The sequence below is a fragment of the Eucyclogobius newberryi genome, unplaced genomic scaffold (assembly GCF_026437365.1).
Source record: "Eucyclogobius newberryi isolate DKJ021-1_F unplaced genomic scaffold, fEucNew1.0.hap1 SCAF_12, whole genome shotgun sequence".
NCBI lineage: Eukaryota > Metazoa > Chordata > Actinopteri > Gobiiformes > Gobiidae > Eucyclogobius > Eucyclogobius newberryi.
This window is the reverse complement of record NW_027315746.1, coordinates 15,659,616-15,674,408: the sequence shown is the minus strand read 5'-3', so window position 1 is coordinate 15,674,408 and position 14,793 is coordinate 15,659,616. Positions and strand designations below refer to the sequence as shown.

The following is a 14,793-nucleotide window of genomic DNA, read 5'->3' as shown; positions in this document are numbered from 1 at the left end:
AATCCATGCCTGGACCTACTGTGAAAAGCAGCTTCCTAGTAACAAGCTCTAATTGACAGTTGCACACATACCTAAAGCACACAGTGAAAACTCCCATCTGGACTTGGTTATCAAATCGTCACTGAATGAAGCTGAGCAGAAACATAACAACAGCAGGGTGGACAAACAGCTCATTGTTTTTAGGCCCCCGTGAGTGATGCTTTCAACCACATCCAGACTGCCACTTCTGCAGCGCTGTATATTTCACGTCGAAGGAGGGCACCCCGCTATATGCAAGATAGTAATTGTTAAATAGGAGAATCTGAGTGAGAACGGTGATCACGTTCTGGGCGGGAGGGCCTTAGGGTGTCATTTTCAAAAGTGCTCTCGTGTGAAGACAGAAAGGTAGAGCGCCCCAAATCTGCACGCTCTGTTCCCCAAATGCTGCTTTGTGCGTCACGCTGGTTACAATTCATACGTTACATCTTCAGAGGACGATAAATTGTCTTATAATTTGAATAAAGTGTTGTGGGCCCAAATTGATAGCAGTTGCCGTGTGAGCTTTGCACGCCAACCGCATATAAAGCCAAATGTGTCAATAAAAGAAAGAAACACCTTGGACAAAGGCAACAACACGGAACTGCTGCATGCAAAGGCTAAAGGCTGCAGTAGCTTTAAAACACTTTATAGGCAAATACAAGTGTGCGTATCACAGCTTGCTATCATCTGTAGGACTATGTGTGTCGGAATTTGTCTAGAAATGTGAGTCTCAGAAGAATGGTTTGACGGGCAATTAGAGACACACAAAACTTATTGATTTAGAGAAAAGCATTGGAAATCTGCCTGGGTAATTTGAATACAATACTTTTGGGAAACACAGACAGGTGCAGCAGGTTTACCAACAATTGTGTGTCATCATTTCCTTTGGGATTAGTAAAAGTCAACGGTCTAGAAGAGCAGATACATTCACTATCCAGTCTTACCATTGAGGCCTGTGACTGTACACATTTAGGTGAAGGTTCAATTCATAGCCAGGTATTCAGAGGTATCAAGCCAAAAATAGGACAAACTTTCAGATGTAGGGACTTTAAAGTTGCCCCATCTGCAATGAAGGATACATACCTCAACGTTCAGGATAGGATACATACCTAAACGTTCAGGATAGGATACATACCTAAAAGTTCAGGATAGGATACATTCCTAAACGCTAAGAAAATGTTCTTATATTTCTAATACTAAATACAATATCAACACAGAGTAACCATTGCAGTTAATTTTCAAGTATTGTTATTGCAGGCATGAACAAAACAGTGTACCGGTATTAGCTATTTCCAAGTGAGAATATGAGTGCAAATGGGGAGCAAAGTGAGCAGTGACGAGCATAAATCAGACAGCACACTGCTGTATCTAAAGTGTTTTTCATTGGAGCCGCCAACGGAGCTTAGCCTTTAACATGTTCAACATTCATCTTCCTCTTGATGACACACAAAGAGACTCATCACTAGCTTAAATACTTCTCCAGTTTTATTATACACTGTATAATACATAGAATTATTAAGGTTTGCTGCTGGGTTTGTTTTGAAATGTATTTTTTATATGGGCAACTTTCCATCATGATGCAGAGAAGGTTAAATAATCCTTTTCCTTTTGTAGCAATTTGCAACCGGGTTAAAGTGTCCTTGAATACAACAAAATAAAGGCTAAATCGAATAGGGTATCTCAAACTGTCTCAAAATCACTCTCTGTGCCAACTTAAAGGTACACTATGTAATGTTTGTGGTGGGTGTTTGCCCACCTGCTTATTTTCACGGAGGTGTTGTTGCTTTATTTTATTTAGCTAACTCCATGGAAATAAACAATCTATCTTGGCCAAGATAGAGATCATAGAGATCACACCTTGTGGGAAGCAACGCTCAGAGGAAGAATACATGTTTTTCAAGGCATTTTTGTGCAATAAAAACACCAGTAGTGAATTAAGTAGTAGTGAACCAAACTGGCCTGTAAAGGGTCCGAAGGGGCCACGAATGGTACTAGCTTCCAGAGGCTGCTGGCTTACTGTCAACCCCTGGAACACTTTAACACAAGATGATTAGACAAGAGAGAACGCAGACTTGGGGTAAAACAACACAGCAAGGTGTAGAGGTGGAGAAGTGAAATACATGCAGAAAAAGCTGACGGTAAACCAAAAGTAGTTTACTCTTGCTTTAGAATCAGAGAGAATAGTTGTATTGTCATTGTCAAACTAGGAACTTTAATGACATCTCACGGCATCTTTTTGTGAATTGCTGAAATCGGCCTTATGAAGATAAAGTATTATTAAGGTACATTTTATTCATTAAGAAAACTTGTGACTGTTTGGGTGACATCAGCGCTTATGTAACAGATTCCTACCAGCCAAGACCAGTGCATGGAAACAGAGACGGCCATTAACAGAAGCGTCCCGAGACACTCCAAAGTGAATCTGTCTGGGGAAGGGCCAGTGGAAACATGGCTATACCTTTAGACTATATATATACTCAAAGTTGATGAAGAACACCCTTATAACATAATAAAAACCTAAAAATTAGTGACGCACTGTTACCGACATTTCGATACCGATGTTATGGGAAAAGCTAAATCCAAAACAAAAATGGAAATAGACATCAACTAAACACAATCATGGCACATGTAAATCAAAACAAAAGGCCCATTTGGTCCAAAGTCTATCATTTGTCTATTTCCAAATAAAGGCAGGCATTTTTTTTTTCATTTGTCTGATGTCTGTTACTATGTCAGTTCAGTCCTTGATTGTTGGTGAGGTTTGTATCATCCATTTCTTAGTGATGGCCTATTTTCCTACCACCTAAAGTATGTTTCAAAGGTGTCCGTTTATTGTGTCCATGGCAGGAGTTTTGAGGTACATAGTACATATAAACTATATACTATATATAAATTCTACAATAAAGAGGGATGGTCAAAAAAAGTATTATTTAAGTATTATTTTAATCTTTAATTTCCTGAGATTCTGGAAAAAAGGTTTCAATAAAAGGATTCAAAACATTAAGATTGCATTACTCTGCCTGTTTCATATTTAACACAATTGTTCTTTCGGCTTGTTGCTTTTTGAGTTTCCAGGTTAATAATTTAGAAAATGTAAACCTACTTTCTATACCTACTATATCTTTGTTTGGTAAAGAGCATTTTCTTAACTTTTCCTTGTGAGGTCAGTTAATTTATTTCTCCTCTTATCTTTTTAATTTCCTGTAGCACTTGAGGATTACCCTTCTTGGCATGTTTAACCTGCAGAAATGTTTGTTTTTCTTGCAGCGTTTCCTCTCTTCGTTTCTTTTTTGCCAAAGCAATGGCTATAATTTTTCCTCTCAAAACTGCTTTAGCAGCATCCCAAAGGATTAGAGGGGTAGGGCTTAATGTCATTAGACATTTCTTCCTTGAAAAAAGGGTCATTAAACAGGCTGGCATTGAACCTCCAAAGTGTGTTTTTTCATTTTTCCACCAAGTCTACAGTAATGTAGATAGGAGCATTGTCTACTGTGCCTAAATCAACCTCAGTGCTTTTTGATCTGCCTTTTTAAGGCTGATAATTTCAACATGTTGTTTGGTTAATTTAAACACACATTAACTCATTACCGGAGCATAATATAGGCAGACTGATATTGGTGCTTTTGGTTGATACTGATTTGACTTAATGTAATGCCAGTACTGGGCCATTATATCAGTGCATCCCTACTAAAAAGTAAATCATTTTAAACCCTTAGATGCAAGTGTCAAAATATATTATGTTACACTTAGTGCAGTCTTGCAAAGTAATGTCTGACCCCATCTGTTTCTATTGCACAAGACAATCTCCCCTGACAGTGTCCTGAAGGCTGTTCTCGTTGGCAACAGCAACAATTTCAACGTGAGATTTTGAAATCAGGTGGTAGTTTGTTTTTGATTTGGGCTTGTAATGCTCACATAGGAGTGGGGTTTTCATTTAAAGTTTGAGCCAATAATCTCTAATTTCTTTTGCAGTCATCTCTTTGGATTGGGTCAATTGTGAAGAGAAATGCAGAACTGACACTGATGACCACCAACTCAACACTGCTGCAAGTCTATTTGAACATCTGCTGGGAAAACATCTCCAAGTTTACCCTTAAATGAGATCATAATGCAGCAAAACACTACAGGACATTTCAGGACAATTAAAGGATAAAAAAGGTTAACAAAATGAATAGATAAAAGGGTATCAAAATGTTTGAAGAGTGCAAAGTTGTTTCTTGGATGTCTAAATATTTACTTTTAATTGCCCATTTCATACCATGATATGTTCCCATTTACCATGCTGAAGGCTACATTTGAGACAACTGCTAAAAAATAAATAGAATTGAATCTGTAGCAACTGACAATGAACCTGCTGTAAACCTGTTTTCAACCAAGTCAGGCCTGATTCTTTTAATACAAATAAATAAATAATAATAATATATGTTTAAAAATCATTTATGTGTGCTTTAAGATGGTGTGCATTATGGCAGAGTTGTTAGCACTTTAAGAAAATAAGGTTATTTAGGTGAGTTTCCCTAACCCTTTGGTTTCGGTGAGTTTCCTCCAGTCATTCTGACAAAGTGGCCATTATCATGTGCCGTTTTCAACACCTTTCAAAATGTATGATATTTTGGACTTGTTAATTGCCATGGCAACTGTGCAAATGTTTGAACCACTCTGAACCACATGGATAGTTTATTTCATCTGCTGTACTTGCTGGGATAAGCGTGAATAAATGAAGAGATTTTCTTAATTGCATTTACCTTCAGGTTTCAAATGTACGCAAACCAACTGAACTTTTCTCTAACTCCTGACACAAATTTACTGTAATTCACCTGCTTGTGTGCTTACTACGACTTCTGCAACCACAAGACGACTCTGCGTTACTTTGCATTGGAAATTGGCATTAAACATGAGCCTCAGCCTAAACATAGGCTTGTTATTGATGGAGTATTTGTGATCTGGTAGGCTTGGAGGAACACAGGTGATTATACATTACAGATGGAGACACGTATTAAACATGTCTGTGTGTGCCGAGATGTCTTTTCCACAGTACACTGATCACCGCTGCTGGACTCAGATCACTGCCAGACAGTACTTGTGTGAGGTTTTCTTTGGCCCAGCAGACTAAAGCAGTACAAGAAGGCTCAGCATGTACCTTCTCCTGATCGTCCTCTCCAAAACCCTGATGGAAAAGGGGTTAGGGATTGTGGGAGTGCAGGCATAAAGCACACGGTGTTTACTGCCAAATCTATAATATGGTCCACAATTATTTTGGTTAGATTTTCAGATAATCAGGTACTTAAAGGTATAACAACATCGGATTTGGCTGGTAGTTACAGGGTAGTTGAAGAGAATGTTTGGGTAACAGGTGGTGCTTTTGGGCCTGACCTCAAATGACAAGAAGAATTACAAGAGAATGACCAGACAGACTGAACTTGTAACAACTAAACTAGAATAACAGGGTAGACAGAAAACAGTCCATGTTTGGAAAGAAGTGTCAGCAAATTCACCAGAGTCAATAATACAAAATTTTTCAGTTTATGGTCCCAGGCTCTGGAACGGCCTTCTGCGCTCTATAACTGAACTGTCACTTTTCAGGTCTAATCTCAAGACGCTCCTCTTTAGGCTTTCATTTCACACGTACTTCTCGAACATCTGTTATTTTAGCATGTTTATTGTATTGTTTGTTGTTTTTTAATGCCTCTGTGAAGCACTTTGGGTACTCCTCGCTGTTGGAAAGTGCTACACAAATAAATGTTGACTGTTTGTTAAAGTTATTTTCACAAATTAACAGATCTTTAGACCCTCCAGGATTGACTTGTTTAGAGTAGCTGCACACCCAACCAGGTACAAATATAAAAGGTTTTATTCCACTAAAGCTATTGAGGCTGTAACATAAAAACACACATTTTTATGTTTTTTGACAGCGGAGACAAATTGTTGTTATTTACTGTTAAATGTGTCAACACATATTCATTTTCAAACTATTTGTGGTGCTTTGATGTATAAAATGTATAAAGATCTGATGAGGGGGCAGGATTATTGCCATTCACCACGATCACCTGATGTTGCAGCATGATAATGCACCATTATGGGCATTATCATAGGCTCCATGTTGCAAGGAGCTGTACACAAATCTTGGAAGCTGCAGTTCTTGCATGGTCAGCGACCACCAAACTACAGCAGAGAGACACTACGGCACTCTGGTTAAGTAAGCAAGCATGGGTGACGAATGGGAAGAGACTACAACCACTTCAAGCCAGTCAAATGGAGACTCCAAAAAAGATTTCTGGAACAGCACCATACATGTGACCCATTGAGCATGTTTGAGATGATGAGAGTGGCCTTTTATTGTGGCCAGCCTAAGGCACATTTGTGCAATATTCATGTTGTCTTATCAGCAACTTGATATGTCCCACCTGGGGGTGGGGTGGAATATAATATTAATTGCTCAATGAAACAGAGTTTGACACATTTGTGAACAGTATTTGAGATGTATGGGTCTTTTGTGTTAAAAGAAAAGGTTTCATATATTTGAGTTCAGCTCATGAAAAATGGGATTAAAAACAAAGGGTTTGTGTTTATATTTTTTCAGTGTATTTTTTGCTTCATAAATAATAAAATAAATGCTGGGGGCATAAATAAAAATATTCCACCCACTAACAGGTGCTTTGATGAGTCATCGTGGATAGGCAGCGATCCCCTTGGCAGCGTCCATCCGTTCATCTATGATGCTTTGTCTAACGTTTTTAAACCCAGTTTATGTGCAAGCAGCAACGGAAATGGTTTTGATTGCGGTGACGTGGTGCGGAGACATAGGTGGCAGGCCACAGGAAACCCAAAGCTCATTTAAACTGGAAAAACACATGTTTGGGTCGCCCCTCTACCATGCAGAGTACTGTGTAATGCCGTGTAAAGTACGTTAGTAGTACCTCATGTATTTGTTGATTGGGGCTGTGCGTTCCACTGACCCCTCAACCAACCTTGCCCTCACCGGCGATCAAAGCATTTTACATCACTACTCGGAGGATGTTTGTTTTCACAGCAAGATTGGTCCTGCCGGGTGGTGCCCTGACTTAAAGCAGACTTCCTATTCACACACATGGAGTCCGATGCAAGTGTGTGTGTGAATGGGCTTTTGCTATGATCTCACCTTGTGTGTCTGAAGCTTGTTAGCGATTACGGCACAAACATGCTGTTGACGGGTCTGGAGTCCTGCAAGCTATGTACAGTATGAAGGAGCTTACCCTGGCATTACAAAACAAACAAAACATACTCAGAATGCAACTGCTTGGAAATGGTGATATGGAGAGATGCTCCGACATCTGTTTCTGATGCTGTCAAAGAGCTGCTGCAATATTTTTCCTGTGCTTTGTTGTTGAATTTTCATAAAAGACTCCTGCAATAAACTTTGTAATGAGGATTAGATTGCAGGTTGAGCGGTGTTAAAGTCAGGATACAAGTCACAAACTGATATTAATTAAATGAGTGCAAGAAAAATGTGCCTTGATGGATTACCACTGCCATCCAATCTCAGACAAAGACAGGGCTTGATCTATTTCATCCATTACATACTATGATCAATGACATTGAAAGTGCAATTTTTAATGGTAAAAGTAATGCTACAACACATCCATCTTAATGCTATCAATGACTAGCATACCGAGTTCTGTGATTATGACTTGCAATGATGTCTGAAGATTGAATCCATGGAATAAATCCTCTAAGAAGAATGCTGTGAAGTGTTAAGCCTGAAGGTTGGCTGTTTGTGAAAGTTCACCCCTTCTGCCTCCCGTGTCAGTGTGGGATTATGTATTTGTATGAGTGACCGACTGAAAGGTCCATCCATCCATCCATCTTCTGCCGCTTTATCCGGGGCCGGGTCGCGGGGGCAGCAGTCTGAGCAGGGACTCCCAGACTTCCTTCTCCCCAGACACTTCCTCTAACTCCTCTGGGGGGATCCCGAGGCGTTCCCAGGCCAGCCGAGAGACATAGTCTCTCCAGCGTGTCCTGGGTCTTCCCCGGGGCCTCTTCCCGGTGGGACATGCCTGAAACACCTCCCGAGGGAGGCGCCCAGGAGGCATCCGAAACAGATGCCCGAGCCACCTCAGCTGGCTCCTCTCGACGTGGAGGAGCAGCGGCTCTACTCCGAGCTCCCCCCGTGTGGCCCAGCTCCTCACCTTATCTCTAAGGGAGCGCCCAGCCACACGGCGGAGGAAACTCATTTCGACCGCTTGTATCCGCGATCTTGTTCTTTCGGTCACTACCCAAAGCTCATGACCATAGGTGAGGGTAGGAACGTAGACCGACCGGTAAATAGAGAGCTTTGCCTTTCGGCTCAGCTCCCTCTTTACCACAACGGTCCGATGCACCGATCCGCCTGTCGATCTCACGCTCCATCCTTCCCTCACTCGTGAACAAGACCCCGAGATACTTGAACTCCTCCACTTGGGGCAAGGACACCCCACCCACCTGGAGAGGGCAAGCCACCTTTTTCCGGTCGAGAACCATGGCCTCGGATTTGGAGGTGCTGATTCTCATCCCAGCCGCTTCACACTCGGCTGCAAACCGTCCCAGTGGATGTTGCAGGTCCGGGTTTGATGGAGCCATCAGGACAACATCGTCTGCAAACAGCAGAGATGGGATCCTGTAGTCCCCAAACCGGACACCCTCCGACCCCTGACTGCGCCTAGAAATTCTGTCCATAAAAATTATGAACAGAACCGGTGACAAAGGGCAGCCCTGGCGGAGTCCAACATGCACTGGGAACAGGTCTGACTTACTGCCGGCAATGCGAACACAGCTCCTGCTCCGGTCATACAGGGACCGGACAGCCCTGAGCAAAGGGCCCCGGACCCCGTACTCCCGGAGCACCCCCCAAAGGACACCCCGAGGGACACGGTCGAAAGCCTTCTCCAGATCCACAAAGCACATGTGCACTGGTTGGGCAAACTCCCATGAGCCCTCGAGCACCCGATGGAGGGTATAGAGCTGGTCCAGTGTTCCACGACCGGGACGAAAACCACTCTGCTCCTCCTGAATCCGAGGTTCGACTATCGGTCGGATTCTCCTCTCCAGTACCTTGGAATAGACCTTACCCGGGAGGCTGAGGAGTGTGATCCCTCTGTAGTTGGAACACACCCTCCGGTCCCCCTTCTTGAACAGAGGGACCACCACCCCGGTCTGCCAGTCCAGAGGCACGGTCCCCGAACGCCACGCGATGTTGCAGAGACGTGTCAACCAAGACAGTCCTACAACATCCAGATACTTTAGGTACTCAGGGCGGATCTCATCCACCCCCGGAGCCCTGCCACCGAGGAGTTTGCGAACAACCTCAGTGACTTCAGCTTGGGTGATGGATGAGCCAGCCTCCGAGTCCCCGGTCTCTACTTCCTCTTCGGAAGACGTGACTGAGGGATTAAGGAGATCCTCAAAGTATTCCTTCCACCGTCCGACGACATCCCCAGTCGAGGTCAGCAGGCCTCCACCCGCACCGTAAACGGTGTTGGTGAGGCACTGCTTCCCCCTCCTGAGGCGCCGGACGGTTTGCCAGAATTTCTTTGGTGCCGACCGATAGTCCTCCTCCATGGCCTCCCCGAACTCCTCCCAGGCCCGGGTTTTTGCCTCTGCGACAGCACGAGCCGCGGCTCGCTTGGCCTGCCGATACCCGTCGATGACCTCCGGAGACCTACAAGCCAGAGTGGCCTGATAGGCCTCCTTCTTCAGTCTGACGGCATCCCTTACTTCCGGTGTCCACCACCGGGTTCGGGGGTTGCCGCCACGACAGGCACCGGAGACCTTGCGACCACAGCTCCGAGCAGCCGCATCAACAATGGAGGCGGAGAACATGGTCCACTCGACTGAAAGGTCACATGAAGAAAAGTTCTTAAAATGCATTTGAGATGGAAAAGTTCAAAGTCCTGGCTTTGAGCAAACAAATGTAGGCAATATGAAAGACCATGGAAAAGAACTTGCGATGACCTAATATCAGGACATTTCTATATCAAGGCCACAATTTAAGGCTTTAATAGTTCTCAAAATCTGCGTGATTTACTTTTTTACTCTTAAATTTTGAAGGTTGATCCAAAACGAATTGTTGCAATCATTATGTTTGACTGTGGATGTTTGGATAAAGTGCTAAGAAACGGTGATCTTATTTGAACAAAGGGATAAAGATGCACCTTAGATGGGGATTAGACTTTTCTGGGAGTATATTGTGATGTTGGAAGCCACTTCAGAAGATGAGAGCAGTGATGAAGGAGTGGTGGAGGGAACACAAATTCAAAAAGAATGCGGCCAAGACGAGCTCTACGGAGAATTGAGTGTAATTCTGTGACTGACACAAGACTGACTGCTGTAATCAGGACCACACCGTACAGTTGGCTTTTCCCAATCTTCCCATTTTTCTTAATTCACGAAATGTTTTCTCTCTCCGGGCCTCTCTTTGGTGGTCCTTTCTATATAATTCCACATGTTCACTTCCATGATCCAGTGTTCTAAATCATCAATCATAGCTCCAAAGATTAGTGGGATTTGTATCACGCAAAGGAAGTTTCTCGATCAGGTCTCTTAGCTGCGTCGCAACAAGTCGAGTTGGATACGTTTCACTCACTGTAATTAGAGCCGAGCCTGGTGTAATTTCACACATGGGAGCGTCCAAGTGGCAGCGAGAGGGAATCGGGAAAAGTTTTGACGATTTCAAAAATGTGAAGTCATGCTATTCTGGCGCAACAAAGCTCTCAGACCAATATGCTGTGGAGACTGTGAGGGAAGCACAGAGTTCAAGTCAGGTAAAAACTACAGTAAGTGGCCTAAATCAAACGTTATGAAGTAATACTATTGAAATAATACTATTCATATTTTCACCTATCAAGTATCTATTTCTGACCACTCGATACTTATACCGGTATTTATAGTACACAATCCCAATACATTATGCATGCGTTCACACTTGGTTTAGTCCAGATTTGGGATTGGTTTGGTCCTGTTCTGGTCCTGGTTTGATTACGGATTTAGTCTTAAATTAGTACCAATTTTGATGAGGACTATGTTCATTATGTGAACGCACCCTAAAAGACATCTGTATAGGCTAAAAGGAAAGATTTATATAAAAAACAAGAATACATGTACAGAATATTCTTGTGTTTTGTGTCTTGTGTCAACTTCTCTTATATTATGTTTATGTAAAAATAAAACGACCAAAACAACCAGAATTTAACATTACTAGTTAAGGAAGGTGAGGCCATTTGTTCCCATCAAAGTTCAGTGCAGTAGCTCGCAGACGTTCAGCTGGTCAGCCCACTGTTTAGACATAAGGAGCGTGAGAAGAGTGCAGAGACTGGACCTCATTTTCTCTGTGATCCTTGAGGTAACATACATCGGGAAAGATGTTCGGTGACAAATACAGTGCACACAAAATTCATTTGTTTGTTTGGGTGTCTGGAAAGTTATTCAAATGTAAAAATCATTAAAAGTCATTAATTTATGTTGGTATATTGAAGAGTGAACTAGAGTGGCAGTTTCACAAGTCATTTTACAAAACCTTGTTCTGGGATTATTGCTTTTTACTGCATACTGATAAAAGTTCCAGCAAATATAATCACACTGAATGTCAAGAACACCCCCAAATGAAAAATCTCTTCTTCTTGCATCTCTGATTTTCAATAACAATAAAAGCTGCCGACTAAATGAAGGAATAAACAACCCTAGGCAAAAAGCATTGTGCATATTATACTCGAAAGGATTTGGTCTGGCTGATCTGCTTAAGCAGCACCACAGAAAACAAAATGGACCAGCAATAAATCATTCTCTGCTTTACATTTGGTACTATGGATTATACATCAGAGAAAGTAGAATAACTGCGAGTTAAGACTAATGAAAGAGGCAAAATTCAAACAACTTTTATATGCAAATGTTGTTTTGTAATCTTATTTCTGTTTGGAGCTATATCTCAGCAAATAATCCTTTGTGCCTATAAGCCAGGACCCAAACCTGTTAAGCCATTGTTTGCATTTTTGGACAAATCCTCAGAAAAGAAAAGTACATACACATTTGCATGTTTTCTCTGTCTGTACATGGCTGATCTTGGTATGTAAGTGAAGCCAAGGCTTTGGGGAAATATATCATACTGAATAAAAGTAAATCCGAGTTAAAGACAGTCACTGAATTTCCGTTTTGTGCCCATTGGCACTGGGTGGCATCAGCAGATTTAACAGCATAGACAAATTATTCAGATAAAATTGCATATTCTGCCACACAATGAGCAATACATAAACATTTTCAATCAAATCATATTACAATTTGACCAATAAAAAAGCTAGTTATGAATTATATGAAATATGTAACTATATGAAATATGTAATTTGTATGCAGTATTTATATTTTGCTACTCGCATGGGAATTGTAAGATCCAATTTCCAATTCCTGCAGTCATCCATAAATGGGTTTTCTAATAGTTTGAAGTAGTTTGTATCTTGTATGTATTTTGTCTGATTAAAATAGCATGTATCAATGAAAAAAAAAAATCAATCAAACAATATTTTTTTGAAATTGAGACGCTTCCACTGCCATGCATAAGTCATTATCAATCTGAAGGTACTGGTCTTAATTGACACTAAACAAATGAAAGGTAAAGCGACTTATTTAAGGCCTGTCATTTTACACTGTTCATTGTTGGAAAAACTATTGTTTGGCGAACAGCACAGTTCTTAGATCTACACAAAACGTTTTCCTCAACTTAAATCCTTTAAAATCATAAATAGAAAGAATATTTGTGTTGACTTTTCTAAACAATGTTAAAGATCATCTTCCTTTCCCAAGAGCAAGGGGAACTTCACCTATGACTCTGTGGTTAAGTGAAATAGAAAACATTCTTAAGACATCAAATAACAAGAAAACCACAATTCATTATTGCAGATTTAAACAAAAAACAAGTCAATTTAGCTAAAGCATATAAAAGAGTTTTCAAACGTATCAGATTGGAATGTGGTGGCTTCTTCTTTGAACATAGACATCTTTTACAAATACAACAATGACCTCATCTACTTCAGGCTAAAACATTTCCTATTCTGATTTGACTTCCTAGTGCAGAACGCTTTGAAGCCGAACCCAAACACATTTCTGATGCTTTTGAGAGCGGGACTGTGGGGCGATAAGACATCACGCTTGAACTTAAAGTAAACACAATATTTGAGCGTTCCGATTCTAAATTACCACAAAAAGCTGTGGCCGGATCCATACTTTTCATCCTGTGTTTATCACTTTGACAGCACAGATTAGGCGACGGGACCAGCGTTTGTTTTGTTTCGGATATGGAACAAATGGGTAATGCTGCACCAACTCTGGCAATTTGTTCAAAAGGCCACGAGAGAAAATTATGTAGCGTATTCCAAAACGAGACTTGAAAGGTCAGATTTGCCATAAAGTGATGTTTCATTGTTGTTCCAAGAGAAAGCTCCCTTTAGCGTTTCAGCTACACAATGATTACTGTACACAAGAGCGATTTTCCCAATGAGTGTCTTTTCCATCTCTTCATCCTTTTTTCAGAAGTGCACAACAAGTTTGCTTTGCTTTGGGTAAGAAGATTGGTGGGAGGAAATATAAAAATAGCTTGTGGAGTCCTATTCAACCCAAATACAAGCGGTAAAGCAGTTCTACTATCAGGCAATAACTAATTCATGCAAAACAAAAGTATTTCACGTGTATCCCAGTTAGGGCTGTAAGCTTTTAGTCGATGGATCAGACAGTGGTGTCTCAGTCAACCAAATGTTGGATAAGTCGACTAAATATATTATTGGGGTTATGAGGATATAGCAGCCAGAAGAAGGAGTTTTGAAAGTGAATTTTGTGTGTTTATTCTTCGTTTCTACATACAAATACTCATTGTTCTGTTGTACTTCTCTGTACTGTATACAGTTGTTTTTGCACAAAATCCTGAGCCTATATGAGAGAAGTTTAGGCCAAATTATAAATGCATTTTGTCTCATTTGAGCAAAAGCTAAACATGTCTTTATCTTTTGTGAAACTATTATTACTAATATTAATTCAAGTTACATAAGATTTAAGGACTTACTCCCAACAAAATTTGATTTAATAAAGGTCCAGAGCAAGAAGTTTTTTGTCTCGTTCTGTTTGTTAAGTACAAAAAGTTCTTGTTCCAATCATAAATACATGTGTCAAGTCAAAGCAACACAAATCAAAGATAAAGTACTCTTAATTTGAATAGTTTAGCTTACCTAGATGTGACTTTTTCACGGTTTGCCCTTAACCGTATGTTTTGTACATCATAAAGTGCTTACAGTTTAATAAGACAAAGTAGTCGCACTCAGCCCTGTCTCTCTAAGCACACATTATAATTTAAGTTGAAAATAAAAGTTAAAGTAAACCCCTCAGAGCTGGATAGATGAAGCCCCATTACGTTTGTAGCGCTCATAAACCAAACTCTCCCCCGCTGCCTTCCTTCCCCTGGATCCTCTGATGGATGACGCTCAGTGCACACACTAGCACAGTTTATTCTTTCATTACACCACGACAAACTTTGGTCCACGCAGGGAACTGTAACGGCCTCCATTATGGATTAGATCATTACTGCTAAAATAAACCGCGCTTGTTTTGCCAGCGCCAACTCTTACAGGCCTCTACTCCGGCCAAATAAACGAAAAGCGGGGTTATGGATGAGCGGGAGGTATTGGGCACACAAATACTATGCACGCTGCACTGGCGATGTCGATTTTGAACTTTAATGTGAGAAAAAGGAACGTTATGGCTATGAATTTGTGTCTAAACGTGCCA

The 14,793-nt window shown here is 41.2% G+C and overlaps 1 protein-coding gene across 3 annotated transcripts in view; it reads right to left on the bottom strand.

The window, feature by feature from the left end:
• Positions 1 to 14,793, bottom strand: part of astn1 (astrotactin 1) — a 371,670-nt gene that overhangs the window by 26,772 nt on the left and 330,105 nt on the right. The gene's annotated exons all lie outside the window — the stretch shown is intronic.